The sequence below is a fragment of the Coturnix japonica genome, chromosome 4 (assembly GCF_001577835.2).
Source record: "Coturnix japonica isolate 7356 chromosome 4, Coturnix japonica 2.1, whole genome shotgun sequence".
Lineage (NCBI taxonomy): Eukaryota > Metazoa > Chordata > Aves > Galliformes > Phasianidae > Coturnix > Coturnix japonica.
The window spans coordinates 7328582-7345880 of NC_029519.1; the positions used below are offsets into that span (position 1 = coordinate 7328582).

General features: G+C 35.0%; 1 long non-coding RNA gene across 1 annotated transcript in view; it reads left to right on the forward strand.

The window, feature by feature from the left end:
* The first annotated feature begins 5145 nt into the window (after window positions 1-5145).
* The window catches only part of LOC107312659, a 41498-nt gene continuing 29344 nt past the window's right edge, over window positions 5146-17299 (forward strand). The window contains exons 1-4 of the long non-coding RNA XR_004307118.1: window positions 5146-5294; window positions 13728-13786; window positions 15677-15748; window positions 16117-16184. This is a non-coding gene — a long non-coding RNA (uncharacterized LOC107312659). The remainder of the gene's footprint in view (window positions 5295-13727; window positions 13787-15676; window positions 15749-16116; window positions 16185-17299) is intronic.

Genomic DNA, 17299 nt, shown 5'->3' on the forward strand with positions numbered 1-17299 from the left:
ACCTGTGACTTGTATTTGTTTTCTTATTTGTAAAGGAACCCCTTTACACTTGGTCTATAGGAAAGAGGTTTTCTTTGGTTTTAAATTCTACATGTGATTATCCTCCTACTATTGTATGCCATGATCAATAATTAGTGTTCTTGTTAGCAAATGCATTCCCCGTTTGTTCCTGTTTGCTTGACTTCACTTCTCCCAGATCTCATAAGGGCTGACCACCACTAAAGGTAGCATCTCTTTCTGGAGATTGTGGACTTCTTGTGGTGAGCCTTGACGTTTGCAAGCACCTATCTTGAAGGCCTCAGAGTTGGTGAGTGCTTTTTCTTAGTTACCCTCTAGCTATTCATTTCCATCTATATTTGTACTATTCCAACTGTACAAATACCATACTTGTATTATTTCCACTGTACAGTCAAATATACTGATTATAGATGTTGACATCTGTTGTTATTAAAAATCAAGACTTCCATGAAGTAGCAGCATACACAAGGGACAACAGAACATAACAGCTCAAGACAAGTATAATTTGTTTTCTCCAATTCTGACTAAAATGAACAAATCTTTTCCTTAGCAATTCCAGAAATCACAAGTTAATTGCTAAGAAGGTATTCTTTTATGTTACATGAGAAATAATGTGAAATTATAACTTTGTTTATACCTATAAACACACACATGCACAAATTCATATACACATAAACATAGAGACTTCCAAGTACATATTCACATGATGTTAACAACCTAGACTAAATAAAAAGCAAGGAAATACAAAATTCAAGCTGTTTGCTTTGCCTTATCTATTTCTATTATGCATGGTAAATATTGCAGATCATATGGTCTATAAAATTACCCGCTGTTTGGAGACTCCTTCAGAGCTCGGCCACAACAGGGGATTGTGAGGATAGATGCAGTAGCAACTCAGCATTCCAGACATTGTTTTAGTTGGGCTCTTCGTGATATCTGAATGTATATTCTACATGTGAAGCCCCTTTTATTTCTGTGCTTCTAATTCAAGAAACACAAGCATAAACAAACCCAAAATGTGTTTAAGGGCAGCATACAGAGGCTTTTAGATTTGTTTCTTTTAAGAGGTTTGGATTTTGAAGGAAATAGAAAGCAGCAGTGAGTAATGGTGAGTACTTAGATAAAGATGTTTGATATTATTCACTGATAGTGACTGTTCCTGATTCTAAGGTTGGGCCCTAGTGTGTGCATGTGGGGTCTCTCAGGTCCCAGATCAACTCCCAGTTTTGCATATTTTAGGCTTTAAATGACCATCCAAAATTTCGTAAGGGAACTCTTATTAAAATAGCAGGCAACTTATCAGTTAAGATGTACAAAACTGATCATTAAAATTCAGTCTGTGGATGGAGGGAGGGTGGGGATAATATTGTGTAAGGTAGTAGTAAGAATTTTGCTTTTTATTTACTGAATTGTTCTTAATTCTGAAAAATCAGCATCGCCAGTCACCTTTGCCAGCCTTATCCTGGGCTGTGTCAAAAGAAGCATGGGCAGCAGGGTGAGGGAGGTGATCCTGTCCCTCTATTCTGTGCTGGTGAGACCTCACCCGGAGTACTGCATCCAGATGTGGAGTCCTCTATAGAGAAGAGATGTAAACCTGTTGGAAAGCATCCAGAGGGTCACAGAAATCATGGAATAACAGAAATGATTCAAAGGATTGAACAGCGTCCCTGTGAGGACAGGCTGAGAGCTGGGGTTTTGAGAGGAGGCTCCACAGAGACCTGAGTGCAGCCTTTCAGTATCTAAAATGGAAGAAAGAAGGGAACACACTCCTTAGTACGGTCTGTTGTGGTAGGACAATGGGAAATAGTTTCAAACTAAAAGAGGGGAGATTTAGACTGGATATAAGGAAAATGTTTTTTTATGGTAAGGGTAGTGAAGCACTGGAACAGGTTGCCCAGAGATATAGTGGATGTCCTGTCCCTGGAGACATTCAAGGTCAGGCTGGATGGGGCTCTGAGCAACCTGATTGAGCTGTAGATGTCCCTGTTCATTGCAGGGAAACTGGACTAGATGACCTTTAAAAATCTCTTCAAACTCAAATGATTCTGTGATTGTCTACTTAAGAAATAATTTTGTCTGTACATCTAGAGCAATGTCGATCTTATCATGGGAAATCTTTGCATTAATCATAGAATCCTAGAATCATCCATGTGATTTTCAAACTGTCAAAGGGTCAACTTTTGATTTAAAGCAGGAAATTACTGTAAATTATGATGAGTTAATTTAAGACTAGAATTTATACACTGGAGAACTGTTAAGCAAGAAAGCTGGCAAGTTCATTTCATGCGGTAAGCATGTTAACAGTAATGTTATTATTTTTTAAAGAAAGCTCTGATTGATAATATGACATAACATTTTTAAGCAAAGTTAATAGGAATATGATGCAAAAGTAGGATTCTCCTTTGGTTGGTTAATTACCTTACATTGTTGTTCACACTCTATGACCATAAATTCAGATAATAATGTAATTAGCACTGAGTATTATATCAAGATGGAAAAGATGGAATGGTCTATATATATGTGATTTGACACTGAGATTAGTCCACCTGTATCCATATTAAGTAATAATGTGAACAATCAGATGAACTGCTTTAGCTGCTGCTTGGGCTTACATAAGAGTTTCTGCGCTCGCCTGTTTACTGCTGTCTGCTCTTTGCTCTCAAATGCTATGTTAGTCTTGGTGGTTTTACTCTATGTCTGATCACTTTCTGACTCATTTTAAACCAGGGCTAGTTTGCAGAACTGCCAGTGATAGTAAATTTTCATTTTTACCTGGGTTCGTTGACACAATTTGGACAACTTCTCATTGAAGAAGAAAATGAATCCGGCAGAACTGAGCTTTCATTCCTGCAACATCCAGAAGTGTTTAACATGATTTAGTGGGAAATACTAGTGATAGGTGGATGGCTGCACTGGGTGGTCTCAGAGGTCTTTTCCATCCTTGGTGATTCTGTGATTCTGTTTTGAGATTCTATTTGATGCTCCCCTTTCTTTCAGAAATGGAACTATATGCTTTACTTATCTAGAAAAGCTAGTCTCTACATCATAAAGTCTTCTTTTTTCTTTTCCTGTTTTGGCCGCTGGTTTGATTACATGTCATACCTGTCCTAAAAACTGGCTCCAGCCACTTGAGTGTCAGAGCAGGTTCTTTCAGAGTGAATGAAACAGACGATGCAATCGATCTTCATGCCTCCTGATGCACATGACTACATTTCTCCCTGCCCAAGTGGTGCATACGAGGTGATTAAATAATCAACGCTATTACCCTGGAGGAACATAAATCCCTGAAGCAGCCACTCAGAACTCTGCTCTCTTTGGAGTTGGAGTAAGAGGCAGTGGTGTTGCAGGCACAAGATGAAACACAAAATGAATTCTTGGTCCCTGGGTGGGCTGATGACTTTCAACACTTTTACTTGTTTGTCTCAATTACTGCTTAATCATAAAATGCTTATATTTCCCTTAGTATTAAATGAAATGGACATAGCAGTTTATCTTAAAATAGGATGTAGTGTAGTCCATAGCTTAGTGATGAAATAAATGGACTGACAGTTCCCTTGACAAAGATAATTTTATTGGTATGTTAAGCCTTGCCCTCTAAAATTATACCGAGAGCATGTTTTAAACTTTTAGACCTTTTTTTAAAAATTAATCAGGCAGAACTCCAAATCCAAAAGATAAATTGATTTTCAATACCCAGGAATCAAACTGCTTTTATTAGCCAACAAACTGAGAAGTGACAGCAGTTGTGTTTTACATGTTACTGTAAGTATATATGCGTTTGCAACTTCTCCTACAACATTATTCTTAGCTGAAAACCATGGGCAGTATTAAACTAACTTCACTGGTGTTCAGTACCACGACTGCAGAAAATGCAGACAGTATGAAAAACGTGGTTATGTTTTAAAAAGAGGTAATCTAGTGTTTTATTTAAGAAGAAATTTAACCCTTGTATCTGGGTACCCTATTGCTCAAGGCAGTTGGCTTCATGCTGCCAGTGTTTATTAGGGGTCTGTGTGTGTGTGGAGGGGGGGAAGAAAAAACACATTAAGATGTATTTATGTCTTTCTGTAGTTTTAAAGAAACATCATTTTCAAATTTAATTTCAAAGTAATATAGCAACAAAGTACTGTAATTGTCCTATCTGTGTATTTCTAAATGCAGCATAATAGCAGCTGAGAGTAGGTAGAAACAAAAGTGAGGGTTTTGGCTTACAGACATTTTGTTGTCTCAACAGAGCACTTTTAGAAAAACACAGAATTTAAATTAAAGGTCCTTAGGAATCTACATGAGTTATAGCTGTGCCTGAGGGCTGCTGTACAAGTAGTGTGTTACCACAAATTCATAGGCATTTTTTGCTATGTTTTTACTTTGGTATGCACTTCTGAAATGGGCGCTGTAATAAAAAGTTTGGTCTTTCTCATATTTCTGCCTGTGGGAAATTCTTTTTCCTCATGTAGAAAGTCTCACTATCCTTTTGTTACATACTGATGTGTAGGAGATGGATGAACTCATCCTTTGCAGACAAAAAATAGGGGAGATGAACTTCTCCAGAATACTTGCACCCATTCAAAAACCAAATCCCATGTATTTTTCTGCACTGAAATTACTGATATTGATCAGATGATTAACATAACACATTTTGAACTTTAGAATGCTTCTCCTTCTCTCAGGAAGATAATTCTTTGTTTGCCTTTGTGTCTTCATTTTCCTGTGGTGTCCATTCAATTTCTTCATTTTCAGTTATTGTACAAAGAAATTGACTGCAAAATGTGTAACTAAAAATAGAGGCTTTGATGGTGAACTCTAGTCAAAACATTGCAAGAAAGAGACATGAGTTACCCGTACTGACTTTTTCCTCCAGCTCTTTAGCACTGTCCTGTGGATTAAGATCTCCTACCTGTGAAGGTTAGTACCAGGTTACCACAGCATACTAAGGGAAAGCAGTATTTGCTTCCCTGCCTGTCATTGCAGCTAGCCTTTTCCCTTTTCCTTTCCTTTTCCCTTTTCCCTTTTCCCTTTTCCCTTTCCCCTTTTCCCTTTTCCCTTTTCCATCTTTCCTTTTCCCTTTCCCATCTTTCCTCTTCCCTTTCCTATCTTTCCTTTTCCCTTTCCTTTCTTCTTCCACAAGCATGGCTTTTGCACAAATACAGAGATTTTTTTTTTTTTTTTGCTTTCATCATCAGCAGTGGCTTTGTGGACAAGTCAGTCTCCGGTGACAGAGATCATGAGTGGAATGCTGCTTCAATGGCACCTGAAAGCTTAATCTTCCTTTGGAGGTCAGTTCTTTCAGTTCTGCATCACTGAAACACTATCTGGCTATGTCTCTCTGAATTCACATGCATTTGTGTCCTTAAATATGTGCCAGGAGCACCTGTCATGAAGGTATTCAAAAGGGTAGATAGGGAACTAAAATAGAGACAATAACAATAATAAGAGCAAAGGTATTGGAGTGATAACCTTTTCTTTGTTTTCTTCAGATTTTGAGATTTAAAATACAAACCATGCACAATGTGCGTACATCTCATGCTACAATTATCTTTCTGTCTATTCTACCATCAGTAGCAACATGTTTTATTCCCTCTGTTGCTCATGAATGCTTTTCTAGTGTTATCTCTCACTGTCCCAGGATACAGTGATAACTACTACAAACATGAGTTTCATTTGGCTTTTGTATGCTGCTTGGCATATTTGGTTGAAAGACTCAGGAGTGAATTGTTCTGCATTCAAATAAAACACAGGAGAGTTGACAGCTCTACAGGCTTTTCCAAAACATCCAACTGGTGCAGGAAAAAGAAACTGAATATTAAACATCTTTAAGATAAAATTGAAGGCAGTGATTTTTCAACAAATATCAGTGAATTGGTCTGAATAGAATAGCTGTGAAGATTAATCATTTTAGATTTGGAAGTTAAATTCAATAAATATTTGCATCAAAATATTTACCCGTCAGTTAAATAAAGAGTAATTTAAAGTTTAGAAAAAGTCAGTTATCAAATGAGCAGTAGAGACTCCGTTATTTAATTGGTTAAGATATTTGTGTACAGTTTGTTTCTATTACCAGAAAGGAAAAATATAAAAAAAATAAAATTAAAAAATTGCATTTATCTTTGGCTCTAAAATGGTACTTGTTTTCCTTTCTGGTCTATTGTTATTAACTTGACTTTGGAGATAAGAGGCTACTTTAGTCCCATGATTATTCCCTGTTCAGTTGTCTTTGGTTGAGTGTGCTAAACACAGTTGATAGCCATCACCTAGAATTTCTGCAGTGTAGACATTGTTCATTGGAAATTGGATGATACCATCAAATCAACTTCCAAAGCATCAGAAAGAATTTATCAGGCCCAATCACACACTCATTTATGTGAACTTATCTCCTGTTTCAGTGCTAACCGAAAAGAAAATGGCTCCATCAGTCTGGTCAATACTATAATCCCCTGTAAGGAAATACAACTTCAGAAAGAAATCTGTATATTTAACAGGTATTTTGTTTTCCTCTGTTGTGATAGTGAGCTATATAGATCATTAGTAGCGCTGAAGTCAATGAAAGTAGAGAAGTAAGTTCAGAATAACAGAACAAGATGTTGCATCTAATATTGTAATATCATAGAAGGGTTTCTACAGGGCTCTTTCAAAGACACTACTTCAGTTTGCAAACTGAGGTGTTTCTTTGGCTTGAAGAGTTATCCTGTTAATTCAGGTGATAGATCACAAAAATAGACTACGTCCAAAGTAACATCAGTGAGGTCTGAAATTTTGCAAAGATAGCATAAACTTTCATCATGCATGTTAAGAATTGAGGACAAAGGGTATGTTTGGTGTATTTTTATAGCTATTGCTGAAAATATCAATGTTAGTTGCTGGATAGATTGCTCTGTTACTAATTCCTATTTATGTAGGCTTTATATAAACATCTGCTAGGATGTTCTTTCTGCAAATTCCCTTTGGGATGGTGTGTTGGAACAAGCTTTTTAAGGTATACGGTGTTCAGAGGTAAAAAGAAAAGACCAGAATCTGGCAAAAGTCCAACTGCTTTGCAAATGAGCTGTATGAGGACACCACCTCACTTCAAATACAATTAGAAAATGCCGTGTTAATGCTACAGGATAAGCTCTTAGAACCGAATTAGTCAGCTGTAGTTGATTATGTGCGTCTGCGTGTCAGCAATCTTAAAAAAAACAAAAAACAAACAAAAAACAAACAAACAAACAAAAAACACTTCCAAATTTAAAAAATGTAATTTAGCTATGAATTATAATATCTGTGCTGTAAAACATCATGGCAAATCACTGGACTGAATTTAATATTTGTAACTGCATTCTATCCTGGAACATCCATTGGACGGAGTTGGCAAGCATTCTGAAAACTTCTTGTTGCCAGTGTCAGTATTGAGCAGCTCCATAGATTTGAATCAGATTATTTTTATTCCCATATCTTAATGCATTATCAAACTTCTAAGACTTCTGCTTTATACTGAGTTTGAAGTAAAAGTGATTTTTTATTTTTTTAACAAAAGACAGTTCTTTCAATTCCTTCTCTCTATTTTCTGCTGTTCTAGTTACCTCCCTTTCCACAGGCAGAAAAATAGCATTACATTTGAGTGTACTGAGCACAAAGAAAAATTAGAAATATTTCTGAGGGGACGAGGTGTTTTCTTCCTAGTAGAAGTCACATTTATATACTCAGAAGACAGCCGCTGTAGTTCTACCAATATATCTCCAAGATTAAAATTTATTATTGATTTTCTTAAAGGAGATATATATCAAAACACAGTGCTCAATAAAAGGAACAATTACATCTAGACGCTCTAGAAAAAGATGTGAAGAATTCAAGGCCAATACGTGGACTAAAATAAAACAGGCAAAGGGGAAATCGAGCTTGAAAACAACTTGTGACTCATGTAAAAATAATGTCTAGGAACTGATTAAGAGGATGACAAGTAGAAGCACCTATTATGTTAGGTTTAAGACATCCTTGGTAGGATGATAGTAAAAGTTTTAGTGTTCTAAGATTAATTATTTCTGTTTGTAGGAGTATTTACCATTAGTGATTCAGGTTATAGGGCTGCCAATAGAAATGGAATTTCTTAGCCTGCAGCATCCTGTTTATGCACAGCAGATTTAGTAGAAACAGAAGTAGTAGGGGTAAAATAAACAGTGGAAGCTTAATTCCTGTTCATCTTAGGCAGAATCTGCACCTACATTTCATTCAGCAATTTCTCTCTAAGATCTAGTAAGCAGCCTATAGACTGTTACCCCATTAAAACAATTTCTGATTTTGGCAGACTGGTTCAAACTGAATACTGGAGAATCTGGCTGTGTATATTTAGGGAGGTAAAAGGAAGTGGAAAAAGTAGGAAGTCTTTTATGAAAGCAAAGGAAATAATTAGAAATATAGCATATCATCATATGATGGACTATAGCATAGTGGTTAGCCCAAAGTTGCTGTCTGAATAAGTTATATACTACAGTCATAAATTAGTATAATTCCAGGAACAATAAAGTATTATGTAGAAAGCAGCGACTCTTCAGATTTATTTATTTATTTTTATACTTCTAAGAGAATTATATTTCTTTCATATTTTGTCCCTTCCCTTTTTAAAAATGAAAAGCCTGCTTCACTTGCGTATGTGAATCTGAACTCTACCATTTTCATCAAGTAAGTAAACGGAGTTAATACATTTTTATATAAAATACCACTGGAGATAGTCTCAGGGAATTGCTTTGTGGGCAACAATGTTGTTTTATTTTTTGCTGAACTAGTATTGCAAACACTGAGTTATCTGGTAATGAAAATGTATGTGCACAGTCATGATTAGCATTAGCCAGTACACAGTGCAGAAAGTTAAAAAATCACCATAACCCTTACATGCACAATTAAAAGCACAAGGTGGATATACCTATAGGAAAACAAAATCATAAACATACAAACAAACAAAAACACCCGTAATTTGTAAAGGCCATAAAATACAATCTGGTTAAAAGCATTTTAAATGGTAGTGGTATTTTCTTATGGGTTACATTAAGAATCTTCTGCAGGTGTGATGTGCGTGAGGGCAGTAGAATTACCTGGAGCTCTGTCAATTGCATAGGCTGAGTAGTTTTGGAGAGTTCTGTCATGCAATCGTTATGCTGATAGTTTATAAGGAGTAGCTAATCTTTAATTATGCAATTCAAAACTCAGAAGATGTATATACTTACACAGATATTTCATATGTATGAGAAAATATAGATTTTAATGTTGCATGACGTCAAACTTCCGTGTTTCTTAGGTATACAGTACTGTGTGTTTGCAGTAGGCTTCTCAGCAAAGAAGTTTGTTCTCCTTAGAGTATTGGAGCCAGAAGTCACTTCTTCCTCAATGTGTTTGAAACCAGTTGTGTTTGAATACGTTCTCATGTCAAGACAATAGCTAAATCCTACATGAAACAAATTCATGTATCATAAGCTATTCAAGTGGAGGGAGCAACTAAACCATTATATTTTTTTTGTACTTTTCTCATTGTGGTATCATTAAGTGATAAACATTAGTTTTATAAAACACAAATCTTGATCTCTCATTACATTAGCGGAATATGCTTTTAGACCTTTTATTCAACTGCAACTGCAAGATAATTTTTTTTTAATAGCTGGTGCATTTGACAGCACAGAAATAGTATGAACAAGTAATAAATATTTTCAAATAGGTAATAAAAGTATAACATTAAAAAGCTATCCAAATTCTACCAGAAAACTGTGCCTCTTGTGTGCAAATCATTTCAGTTTGTCTTTAAGCTCCATGAAATAAAAGGTTTACAAAGTTATAAACATTATGTGGAAATTGTATTGTCAGAGATGGGTAATGTTGGGACTGCAAATTGCTGTTATCCTAAGAGTGAAACAATTAATGTACAGCCTGCTTAGAGATATGAGAGTGTAGGACTGGGGAAGGGAAAACTCAGTGAGAAAATTACTGCTTCCAGCTTTTTGAGTGAGTACAACTTTGTAATGAGCAGTGGTTAAAAGCATTTCTCTTTCACCATTTCTCAGGACACAGACAGATTTTTATTACTATTTTAAAAGCATATGAGCATTTGTGATTCATGCTCAGTTTGCATTTGTGCACTGTGGGCAACACCTGCAGCCATCCCCTAGAAGTGAGCGGCCAGCCTGCAACCAGGCCCACGTTTGCCACCAGCACCACAAACACTATTAAGGAAGCGGAGTAAGATGAATTACAACCTAAAGAGTGTGTAATATTTTAGCTTTTAGAGGAAAAGATTTAGTAACAGTGAACTCTTACTGTGTACGTAGGCATCCTTTTAGTCAAGACACCTTCTGTGAATTAGCATAAGAATTATGCAGATAAGCTCTTTATCTTGCTTCTGTGTAATCCTTTGAAGTCTTTAGAAGTTTAGAAATTAAGCTAAAGGAAACTGAATATATGAGCTACATTTTTTTTCTATACCGAATTAGCTATGCTGTTTTGTTATTGACTCACATCAGTATCTAGTGACAATCAGTTTTCTATATGTCCATATAATGCTAAATCTAAGATGAATTTAACAATTTACAGTGCACTAAATTCAGTTGAATTCAAATTTATTTTTATTTTCTTAACAAAACTTGTTACCCTTGTCATGAAAATTTTAGAATAATGCTTTTTTTCATGGGACTCCTAGAAACAAGAAAATAAAAAACAGATGGTACATATGCTTACAAGCTAGAGACAGGGAGGGAAACTGGAAATGCAAACAAAGAAAAAAAGTGAGGGAACATCAATTTCTCAAAAAGAAGAATGTGAAAGGCTTTCAGAGAAGGTTGACACATTTTTATTTAATTTTTTATGTGCAAATGATCTGTAGCAAAGGTTTCAAAATGGAGTGTTATTAAAAAGATGGAGTAACTGATGCTTAGTCCTAAGCTGGCTTACCTATGCCGCAAGGAAATGATTTATCTCAATAATGTGGTAGATAATAGTTTAACCAAAAAAAAAACCCTCTCCTAATTTAATGTAATTCTGTTCTAGGAACACAAATTTTCCACTGAATTACATTTATCAAAACAGATTATCAAAGCTTTATAATTAACTTCCTAGCAAATAAAAATTAGCATATATTATGTGAGTACTGTGTGTTAATCAAATAATATTTGGTGAGGCACCCACCTATGCATGCCCAGGAATTAGAAACTTAATGAAAAATGGCAGTACATGAAACTGTAACTAATTAAGCAAGACACAAAAAATTCTGTAGATGTTTGAATGAATATGATAGAATTTACTCATTATCATATTTACATGGTAAATTTATTCCAGTACTGAAGTTTTCAAACTAACTGCAAGCAATTTAAAGTCAACTTGCTATCTCCTATATACATTTGTTCCCATTGTATTTCTTTATGTGCTTTTCAACTTGTGTATTTTAAATTTAGAAAGTATAGATACCTAAAGGGTTTTGGCTTACAAGGGGAGAAAAGGAGAGTAAACAATGAAACTCCATAGTACTGTGGTACCATCACTGGCATGCAACTCCTTTGAGTGTTCATTAATTTGTGACACACACACTATACTGCAGTCTCTAAAGCTGCTGCTGCTGACCAGAAAAAAACAGAGCAGATCTGATGCTGGGCAATGCCATGTCCTCACTGAATCCCTGTGCCCAGGGTGAGGATGCAAAATAAAGTTGCGCTCAGCCTTCTTATTTTCAGGTGTCAAACCTTGTGAAGTTGTTTTTCCACTTAAGATAGGAAAGGATAATTGAAGAGAAAATATCACAAAGTGTTTTGACCATAGGTAGGCTGGATTAGCCTGTTAGTTAAAGTAGTTTTGTAGACACTAAAGTATGAATATAAAAAGCCACCATCATCTGGTCCAACCATCAACCCATGCCCATGACCACTCTGGGCCGTGTTCCTTAGTGCATTGTCTACTCTTTTCTTGAGATGGATGGCAGCTCCACCATTTTCCTAGGCAGCCTGCCTCTGCAGTAGTTTATTCTCAGCGTATACATTAAATACCCCCTTGTGAAATAGAGTGCAATATAAATCCTAGGTTACCACTTCTTGATATGATGCTTTATGTAGGCATTGTGTGAATTATATGAAATTATTGACAAGAAAATTGTTTTAATGTAGGGACAGTTAGCCGTTACAGTGCTCTGTAATACGTGCAAAACAACAACAACAAAAAAGAAAATCGAGGTTATGAAACACAAATATGTGCAATGGAATAGCAGTTTAGATGAGAAAATAGCACAGTTTGTGTCTTTTATTTATTTCCATGATTTTCTAATTCATACTGTGAAATGCTGTGGCTGTTTTTAATTAAACCTGTAAACTAAAGACTGTTTGCTTATTTTCCTTCTATAAAAATATTGTTGTTTATAGAGCATATGTAGTTTATTTAGAATGTTGACTCTCACTGTTCAGAAGTATTTGATGTTCCTTTGTATACACCATGAGCTTGTGAGGGATTTTCTTCACTAAAATGTCTTGGGAAGCAGTGATTATCTATCAGTTGAAATGAATCTTTACTGATCATGTAACAGGAATACAGTGAGCAGCAGTCCTATGTGCTGACAGCAAGAAGGATGGGACATCATGAGAAACAAAGGTTTGGATATTACTGTCTGTCCATCTCATGCTTGATAGTTTGTTGTTGTTTTGTTTTTATTTTTGTTTTAATTTGATGTTTTTACAAGCTCAAAGTCAGTCAAGTTTCAACTCCTTAAATGAAAATATATTACCAATTCATTGAGTGATATAAAAGTATCCCTGTGAAGGAATAGTCTGTCATCTGAACTCTACCATAGTAGAAGATATACTTGGCAGAGCCATTAGAATACTATTAGGGATTTACCTATGTGGTGGACCAGAGTAATCTGCAAATACAGTATCTCCTGAAAGCAGGCTAAATGTTCTTGTAGCCATTAATTCTATTGCATGCTGCATTCCTACTGTTGAATGTTATTTCTGGATACAGCTTCATGTGTTAGTGAGTAAGAATATTTTAATTCTATAATTTACTTATTTTTTCACTCTTGAAGAAAATACCCTTGCCTCTCATAGTTGTTAAGGCCTTATTTCCCTTATTTCTCACAATGTATAACTTCTCTCATATATGTAAAGTGCTTACACAGATGTTATACATCTACTGTTCAAAACTAACCAGGTTGTAGTTGGAAAGCTTCTATTTATGGTTTAACTGACATTTGGATCACAATTGTATTTAGTTGCTTTTTTTTTTTTTTTTTTTTTTTCTTTAAGTGAGTGCTGTGAGTGCTCTTTTTGGAGAGTTAAAAACAGACACTGAATCATTAAAAAGATTACAAAGTGGCATTGAATTAGTAAGCAGAAAGAAACAGTGTTTTGCTCATGCACTTATCATGCCATAAGCTCACTGAGGTAAGCCTGACGGTAGAAAAATTGAAAATAAATCTATAGATTGTTTTATCAGAAGTGATGTTTACTTTCAAGCTATGAGAATTTCTTTCTTTCTTTCTTTCTTTCTTAATGTTGTTTGTGTGAATTTCCTTTTCTCTTTCACTTTTTGTGATTAAACAGTTTTGTAATTTCCGTAAATGGCAAATGTGCCTGGTATCTGGTTTGGCCAACTGATAGATTAGTTTTCATCGAAGTTCCAGGCATCAGAGAACAGGTGTAATTCCGTTTTTGAATACTTGAATGAACTTGGATGTCCATTTTACAAATCTAGGATTGTATGTTCTCTTGCAGGGAAGTACTGTGTGTTATTTCTCTATTTCTGACCAGATTATGCACCTGTTGTAAGAAAGGTAAGTTAATCTAGGACAGGTAAAAAATGTTCTCTTCCTCTAACAGCAAAAAAATAAAATAGAATTTAAAAAGGTAGTTTAAATTGACTTTTCAAAGATTATCCTCTTCTCTTAGACTATTAAAAAAGTGTTTTGATTACAAATGTCACTGGAACATATGTAAAGGCGATTGGAAGAGATTAGGCTGGTAATTAGAGTGTGTTTTCTTTGAGGAACAAGTAGTTTGAAATCTGCTACACCGTCTTTTGGTGCTTCAGGTGGATAACCCTAACAGTAGATTATAAAAGCAAGCCCACAGGTGGAGATTCCATTTTTAATAAAAAGAGGAGAATGGTTCTATCATATGAGGTACTCAGCTTCATGATTCTCATCCTTAAGATTTAATGTTATAAAATTCCAGCTTTTTTGCAGTAATGACATAGTGGTCAGCACTTTAATTTATTAAAGTACCATTGCGAGGCAAAAAGTACTTCGGAGTGCACATGTTGCAACTCAGGTGAACTCATTGTTATTACCACTGACACTGTCCTAGTATATTAGCAGCTATAATGTGTTAACATGCAACTGTTAAATCTGATTGCCAAAGAAGTTTGTGTGAGAAATCTCCCATCGAGTTCTGGGGTGAAGCACTGAATGAAAACAGAACTGAAGTATGTGCTCACCACAAAGTGCATTTTTTTCTGAATATTTTTGCCGTAAGTAAATTAGAAGTGTTTTTATTTCCATAAATGTTTCCTATGTACTGACACTAGTGTTTTACAAGAAAGGTCTGAATACCCAACGAACTCCTGTGCTCTGTTGTTCAATTTCTTAAAACTTTGCAGAAGTAATTGTGTGCAACTTTTTAAGGGTAAATTGGGTTTACAGTCATGAGGATTGATAGACTCTGAATAAAGAGAAGTTGAGTAGCAGGATAAAGTCCAGCGACCATTCTGGTAAGAATCTGCCGCTGATAGATGGTAATGCCCCCAAATCGTCAACTATCTGTAGAACCAGTATTACAGCAAACACCTAACATTCAAAAAATGCAGACTTTGCTGTCACATTACTGTTTCCTACAGATACATAAAAGTTATTGCTTCTATTTTTCCTTCTTTTTTTCTTTTTATAACTTTAAGTAAATTCTTTGTCAGCACACAGCAAGGTACAAGTGGCTTTTGTATCTAATATCTTTGTTATGAACTTTACTTGGAAATAAAGATCAAGTCAGACTGCTTCCCCTCATACAGTTTCTTCTAGTGCCCTTGGGAAGATAAAGCAAAGGCCTTTCAAAGCAGTTTGTCTTTATTCCCATGCCGGTCAATGCATTTGATTATGAAGTCCTAAGATCAATGTAGGTTTTTGAAACTAACCTCACTTTCAAAAAAGGCATGACTGCAATATACAGATTGATTTGATCTAAATCTTCATGTATCTATAGTAATATGTTATGCACATTTTTCCAGTGGAATATTAGAGAACATTTTCCAAAAATCAGCTTTTCTAATAGAATGGTAAAACGAATATTATATTTAGTATTTCACATTTAACCTGTTTCAAAACTCTAATTCTTGCTATTATGTAGGTATTAAGATGATTATTCCTCAGTTTTATAACCAGACAACCAAAATGACTAGTGAGGGTCAATTCCTAAAATCACAAACACTGAGGATGTTAGGCCAGTTGATGCAGAATCCTAATTTACTTTTCATATCTTATGTTTTTTGTGTAAAATGAGGCAATGAGAAACGAAGCATACTTACCTTGCTACTGCAGTTTACCTTGTTCCTGTGCTTCAGAAATGTATGTAATATCTAGCATTTTGATTTCTGAATATATATATATATATATATATTTTTTTTATTTTTTTTATTTTTATTTTTTTTTTTGCATATTTCCATTCTGTTATAGTGAATCAAAGACAAGGTGATGAAAAAGGAAAGAGTTGCATTTGGATGAGAGATCAGTCACAGAGACTGAAAGGTAAATCAATGGCACAAATTGTGATTTCCACAAGGTATTAGAGAAGGCGTAACCACAAAAGTAGGAAAATAAGAGTATATCAAAACAGCAAGATGACATGTTGATGCATCTAAACTAAAATCTATTCAGTTACTGAAAGCAGATTTTCATTTTTTAAGAATTTAGTTGTTGCCACTTTGAAAAATTATTAAATTATCTGTATTTTCCAATTTTAAAATTTATTTTGTTGTTTGAAAAGCAAGAGCGCATTGCATCTGGCCATGTTCTTCTAATAGGTATCTGAATAACTTTATTTTTAGAGAGACTTCTTTTTTTTTTTTTTCCTGAAGTTTAAAGCACTTTCTTTTTCCTTAACATTTCGTATGCAGTGACAGCCCTATTGCATTTGTTTGTGGACTTTGGAGACAGGCAGAAAGGATAAGCAATTGACAAGGAGGTAAGGAAATCTGTATTTGGGTTTGATTCAGCTGTCTTGCAAGTGAAGTTGTAAACAAATGTGGAATTTAAAGGAGGATTACAGTGTTTTGATGTATTCCATTCTGCATGCTCAGTATCAGTATTTTCATTCCAAGAGAGTGTAATGTAAGTATACAAGACAAATCAGGATTAGATTAGGGTCAGTAGTCAGATCTGAACACCAACAGCATTAATTTCTATTTTCTTATGGCTCCAAAGAAGTAATGAATTGTTATTTTTTTCAGTGACCACCTTTCAGGTAAAAACACACTAGTGTTATAAGGAGATAAAAGTGAACATCAAAGGGAGATTACGTCTTACTTCATACATACATATTTGTATGTATGTGTGTGTATGTGCATATGTGTGTAATTTAGAAAAGCCTTTGAGGTAGTCCCTATCAATACAATTTCTTTCAAACAAATTCAAGGCCCTTATATTAATTGTCCATATACGTACAAAGAAGAGACTCCTGATTGCACTGAGCGATGTCCTGGTACTACTCTCCCCAAGGGTAAAATTTTAATCATTACTGTCTATTTCGACTCTTTGCATACTTATTAGTGAATTTCTTTGGCTTGACTTTAACTTTCAAGCCAGAAAAGTAATCAAAGAATGTTGTAAAACCCATAGTTCTTCAGAAAGGTAAACTTCAGGCTAGGTTCACTTCTTGTTCTCAAATATTCACAGCATTAAAGTTGATGAAGAGATAATTTATCAGGATGAGAAGTGTTCAGCTGTGACATACAGAAATTCAGAGCTCCATATATGTCCTCATTTGTCATTGTCATCAGTCATTCGTCATTTGTAATCATTATAGTTTTATGCAGCAATGGTTCAAGATCTGTTTTGAAATAGCTCCCATCATACATTTGTAGAACTCCATTTAAAATCTTTGAAAGTGTTAATTTATTTAAAGCAGAAAATTAATGAAGCTCTTTGCACTCCCAAATTCAGACTAGAATGTATGTGGGTCAAACCATGCTATTATATGCCATCTTTTTTTTTTTTTTTTTTTTTTTTTTTTCCTGAGAACAAAGTACTTGAAAGTAACTTGAATTTTCTATTGCAGTTTTGTAAATTGTCATAGTACTT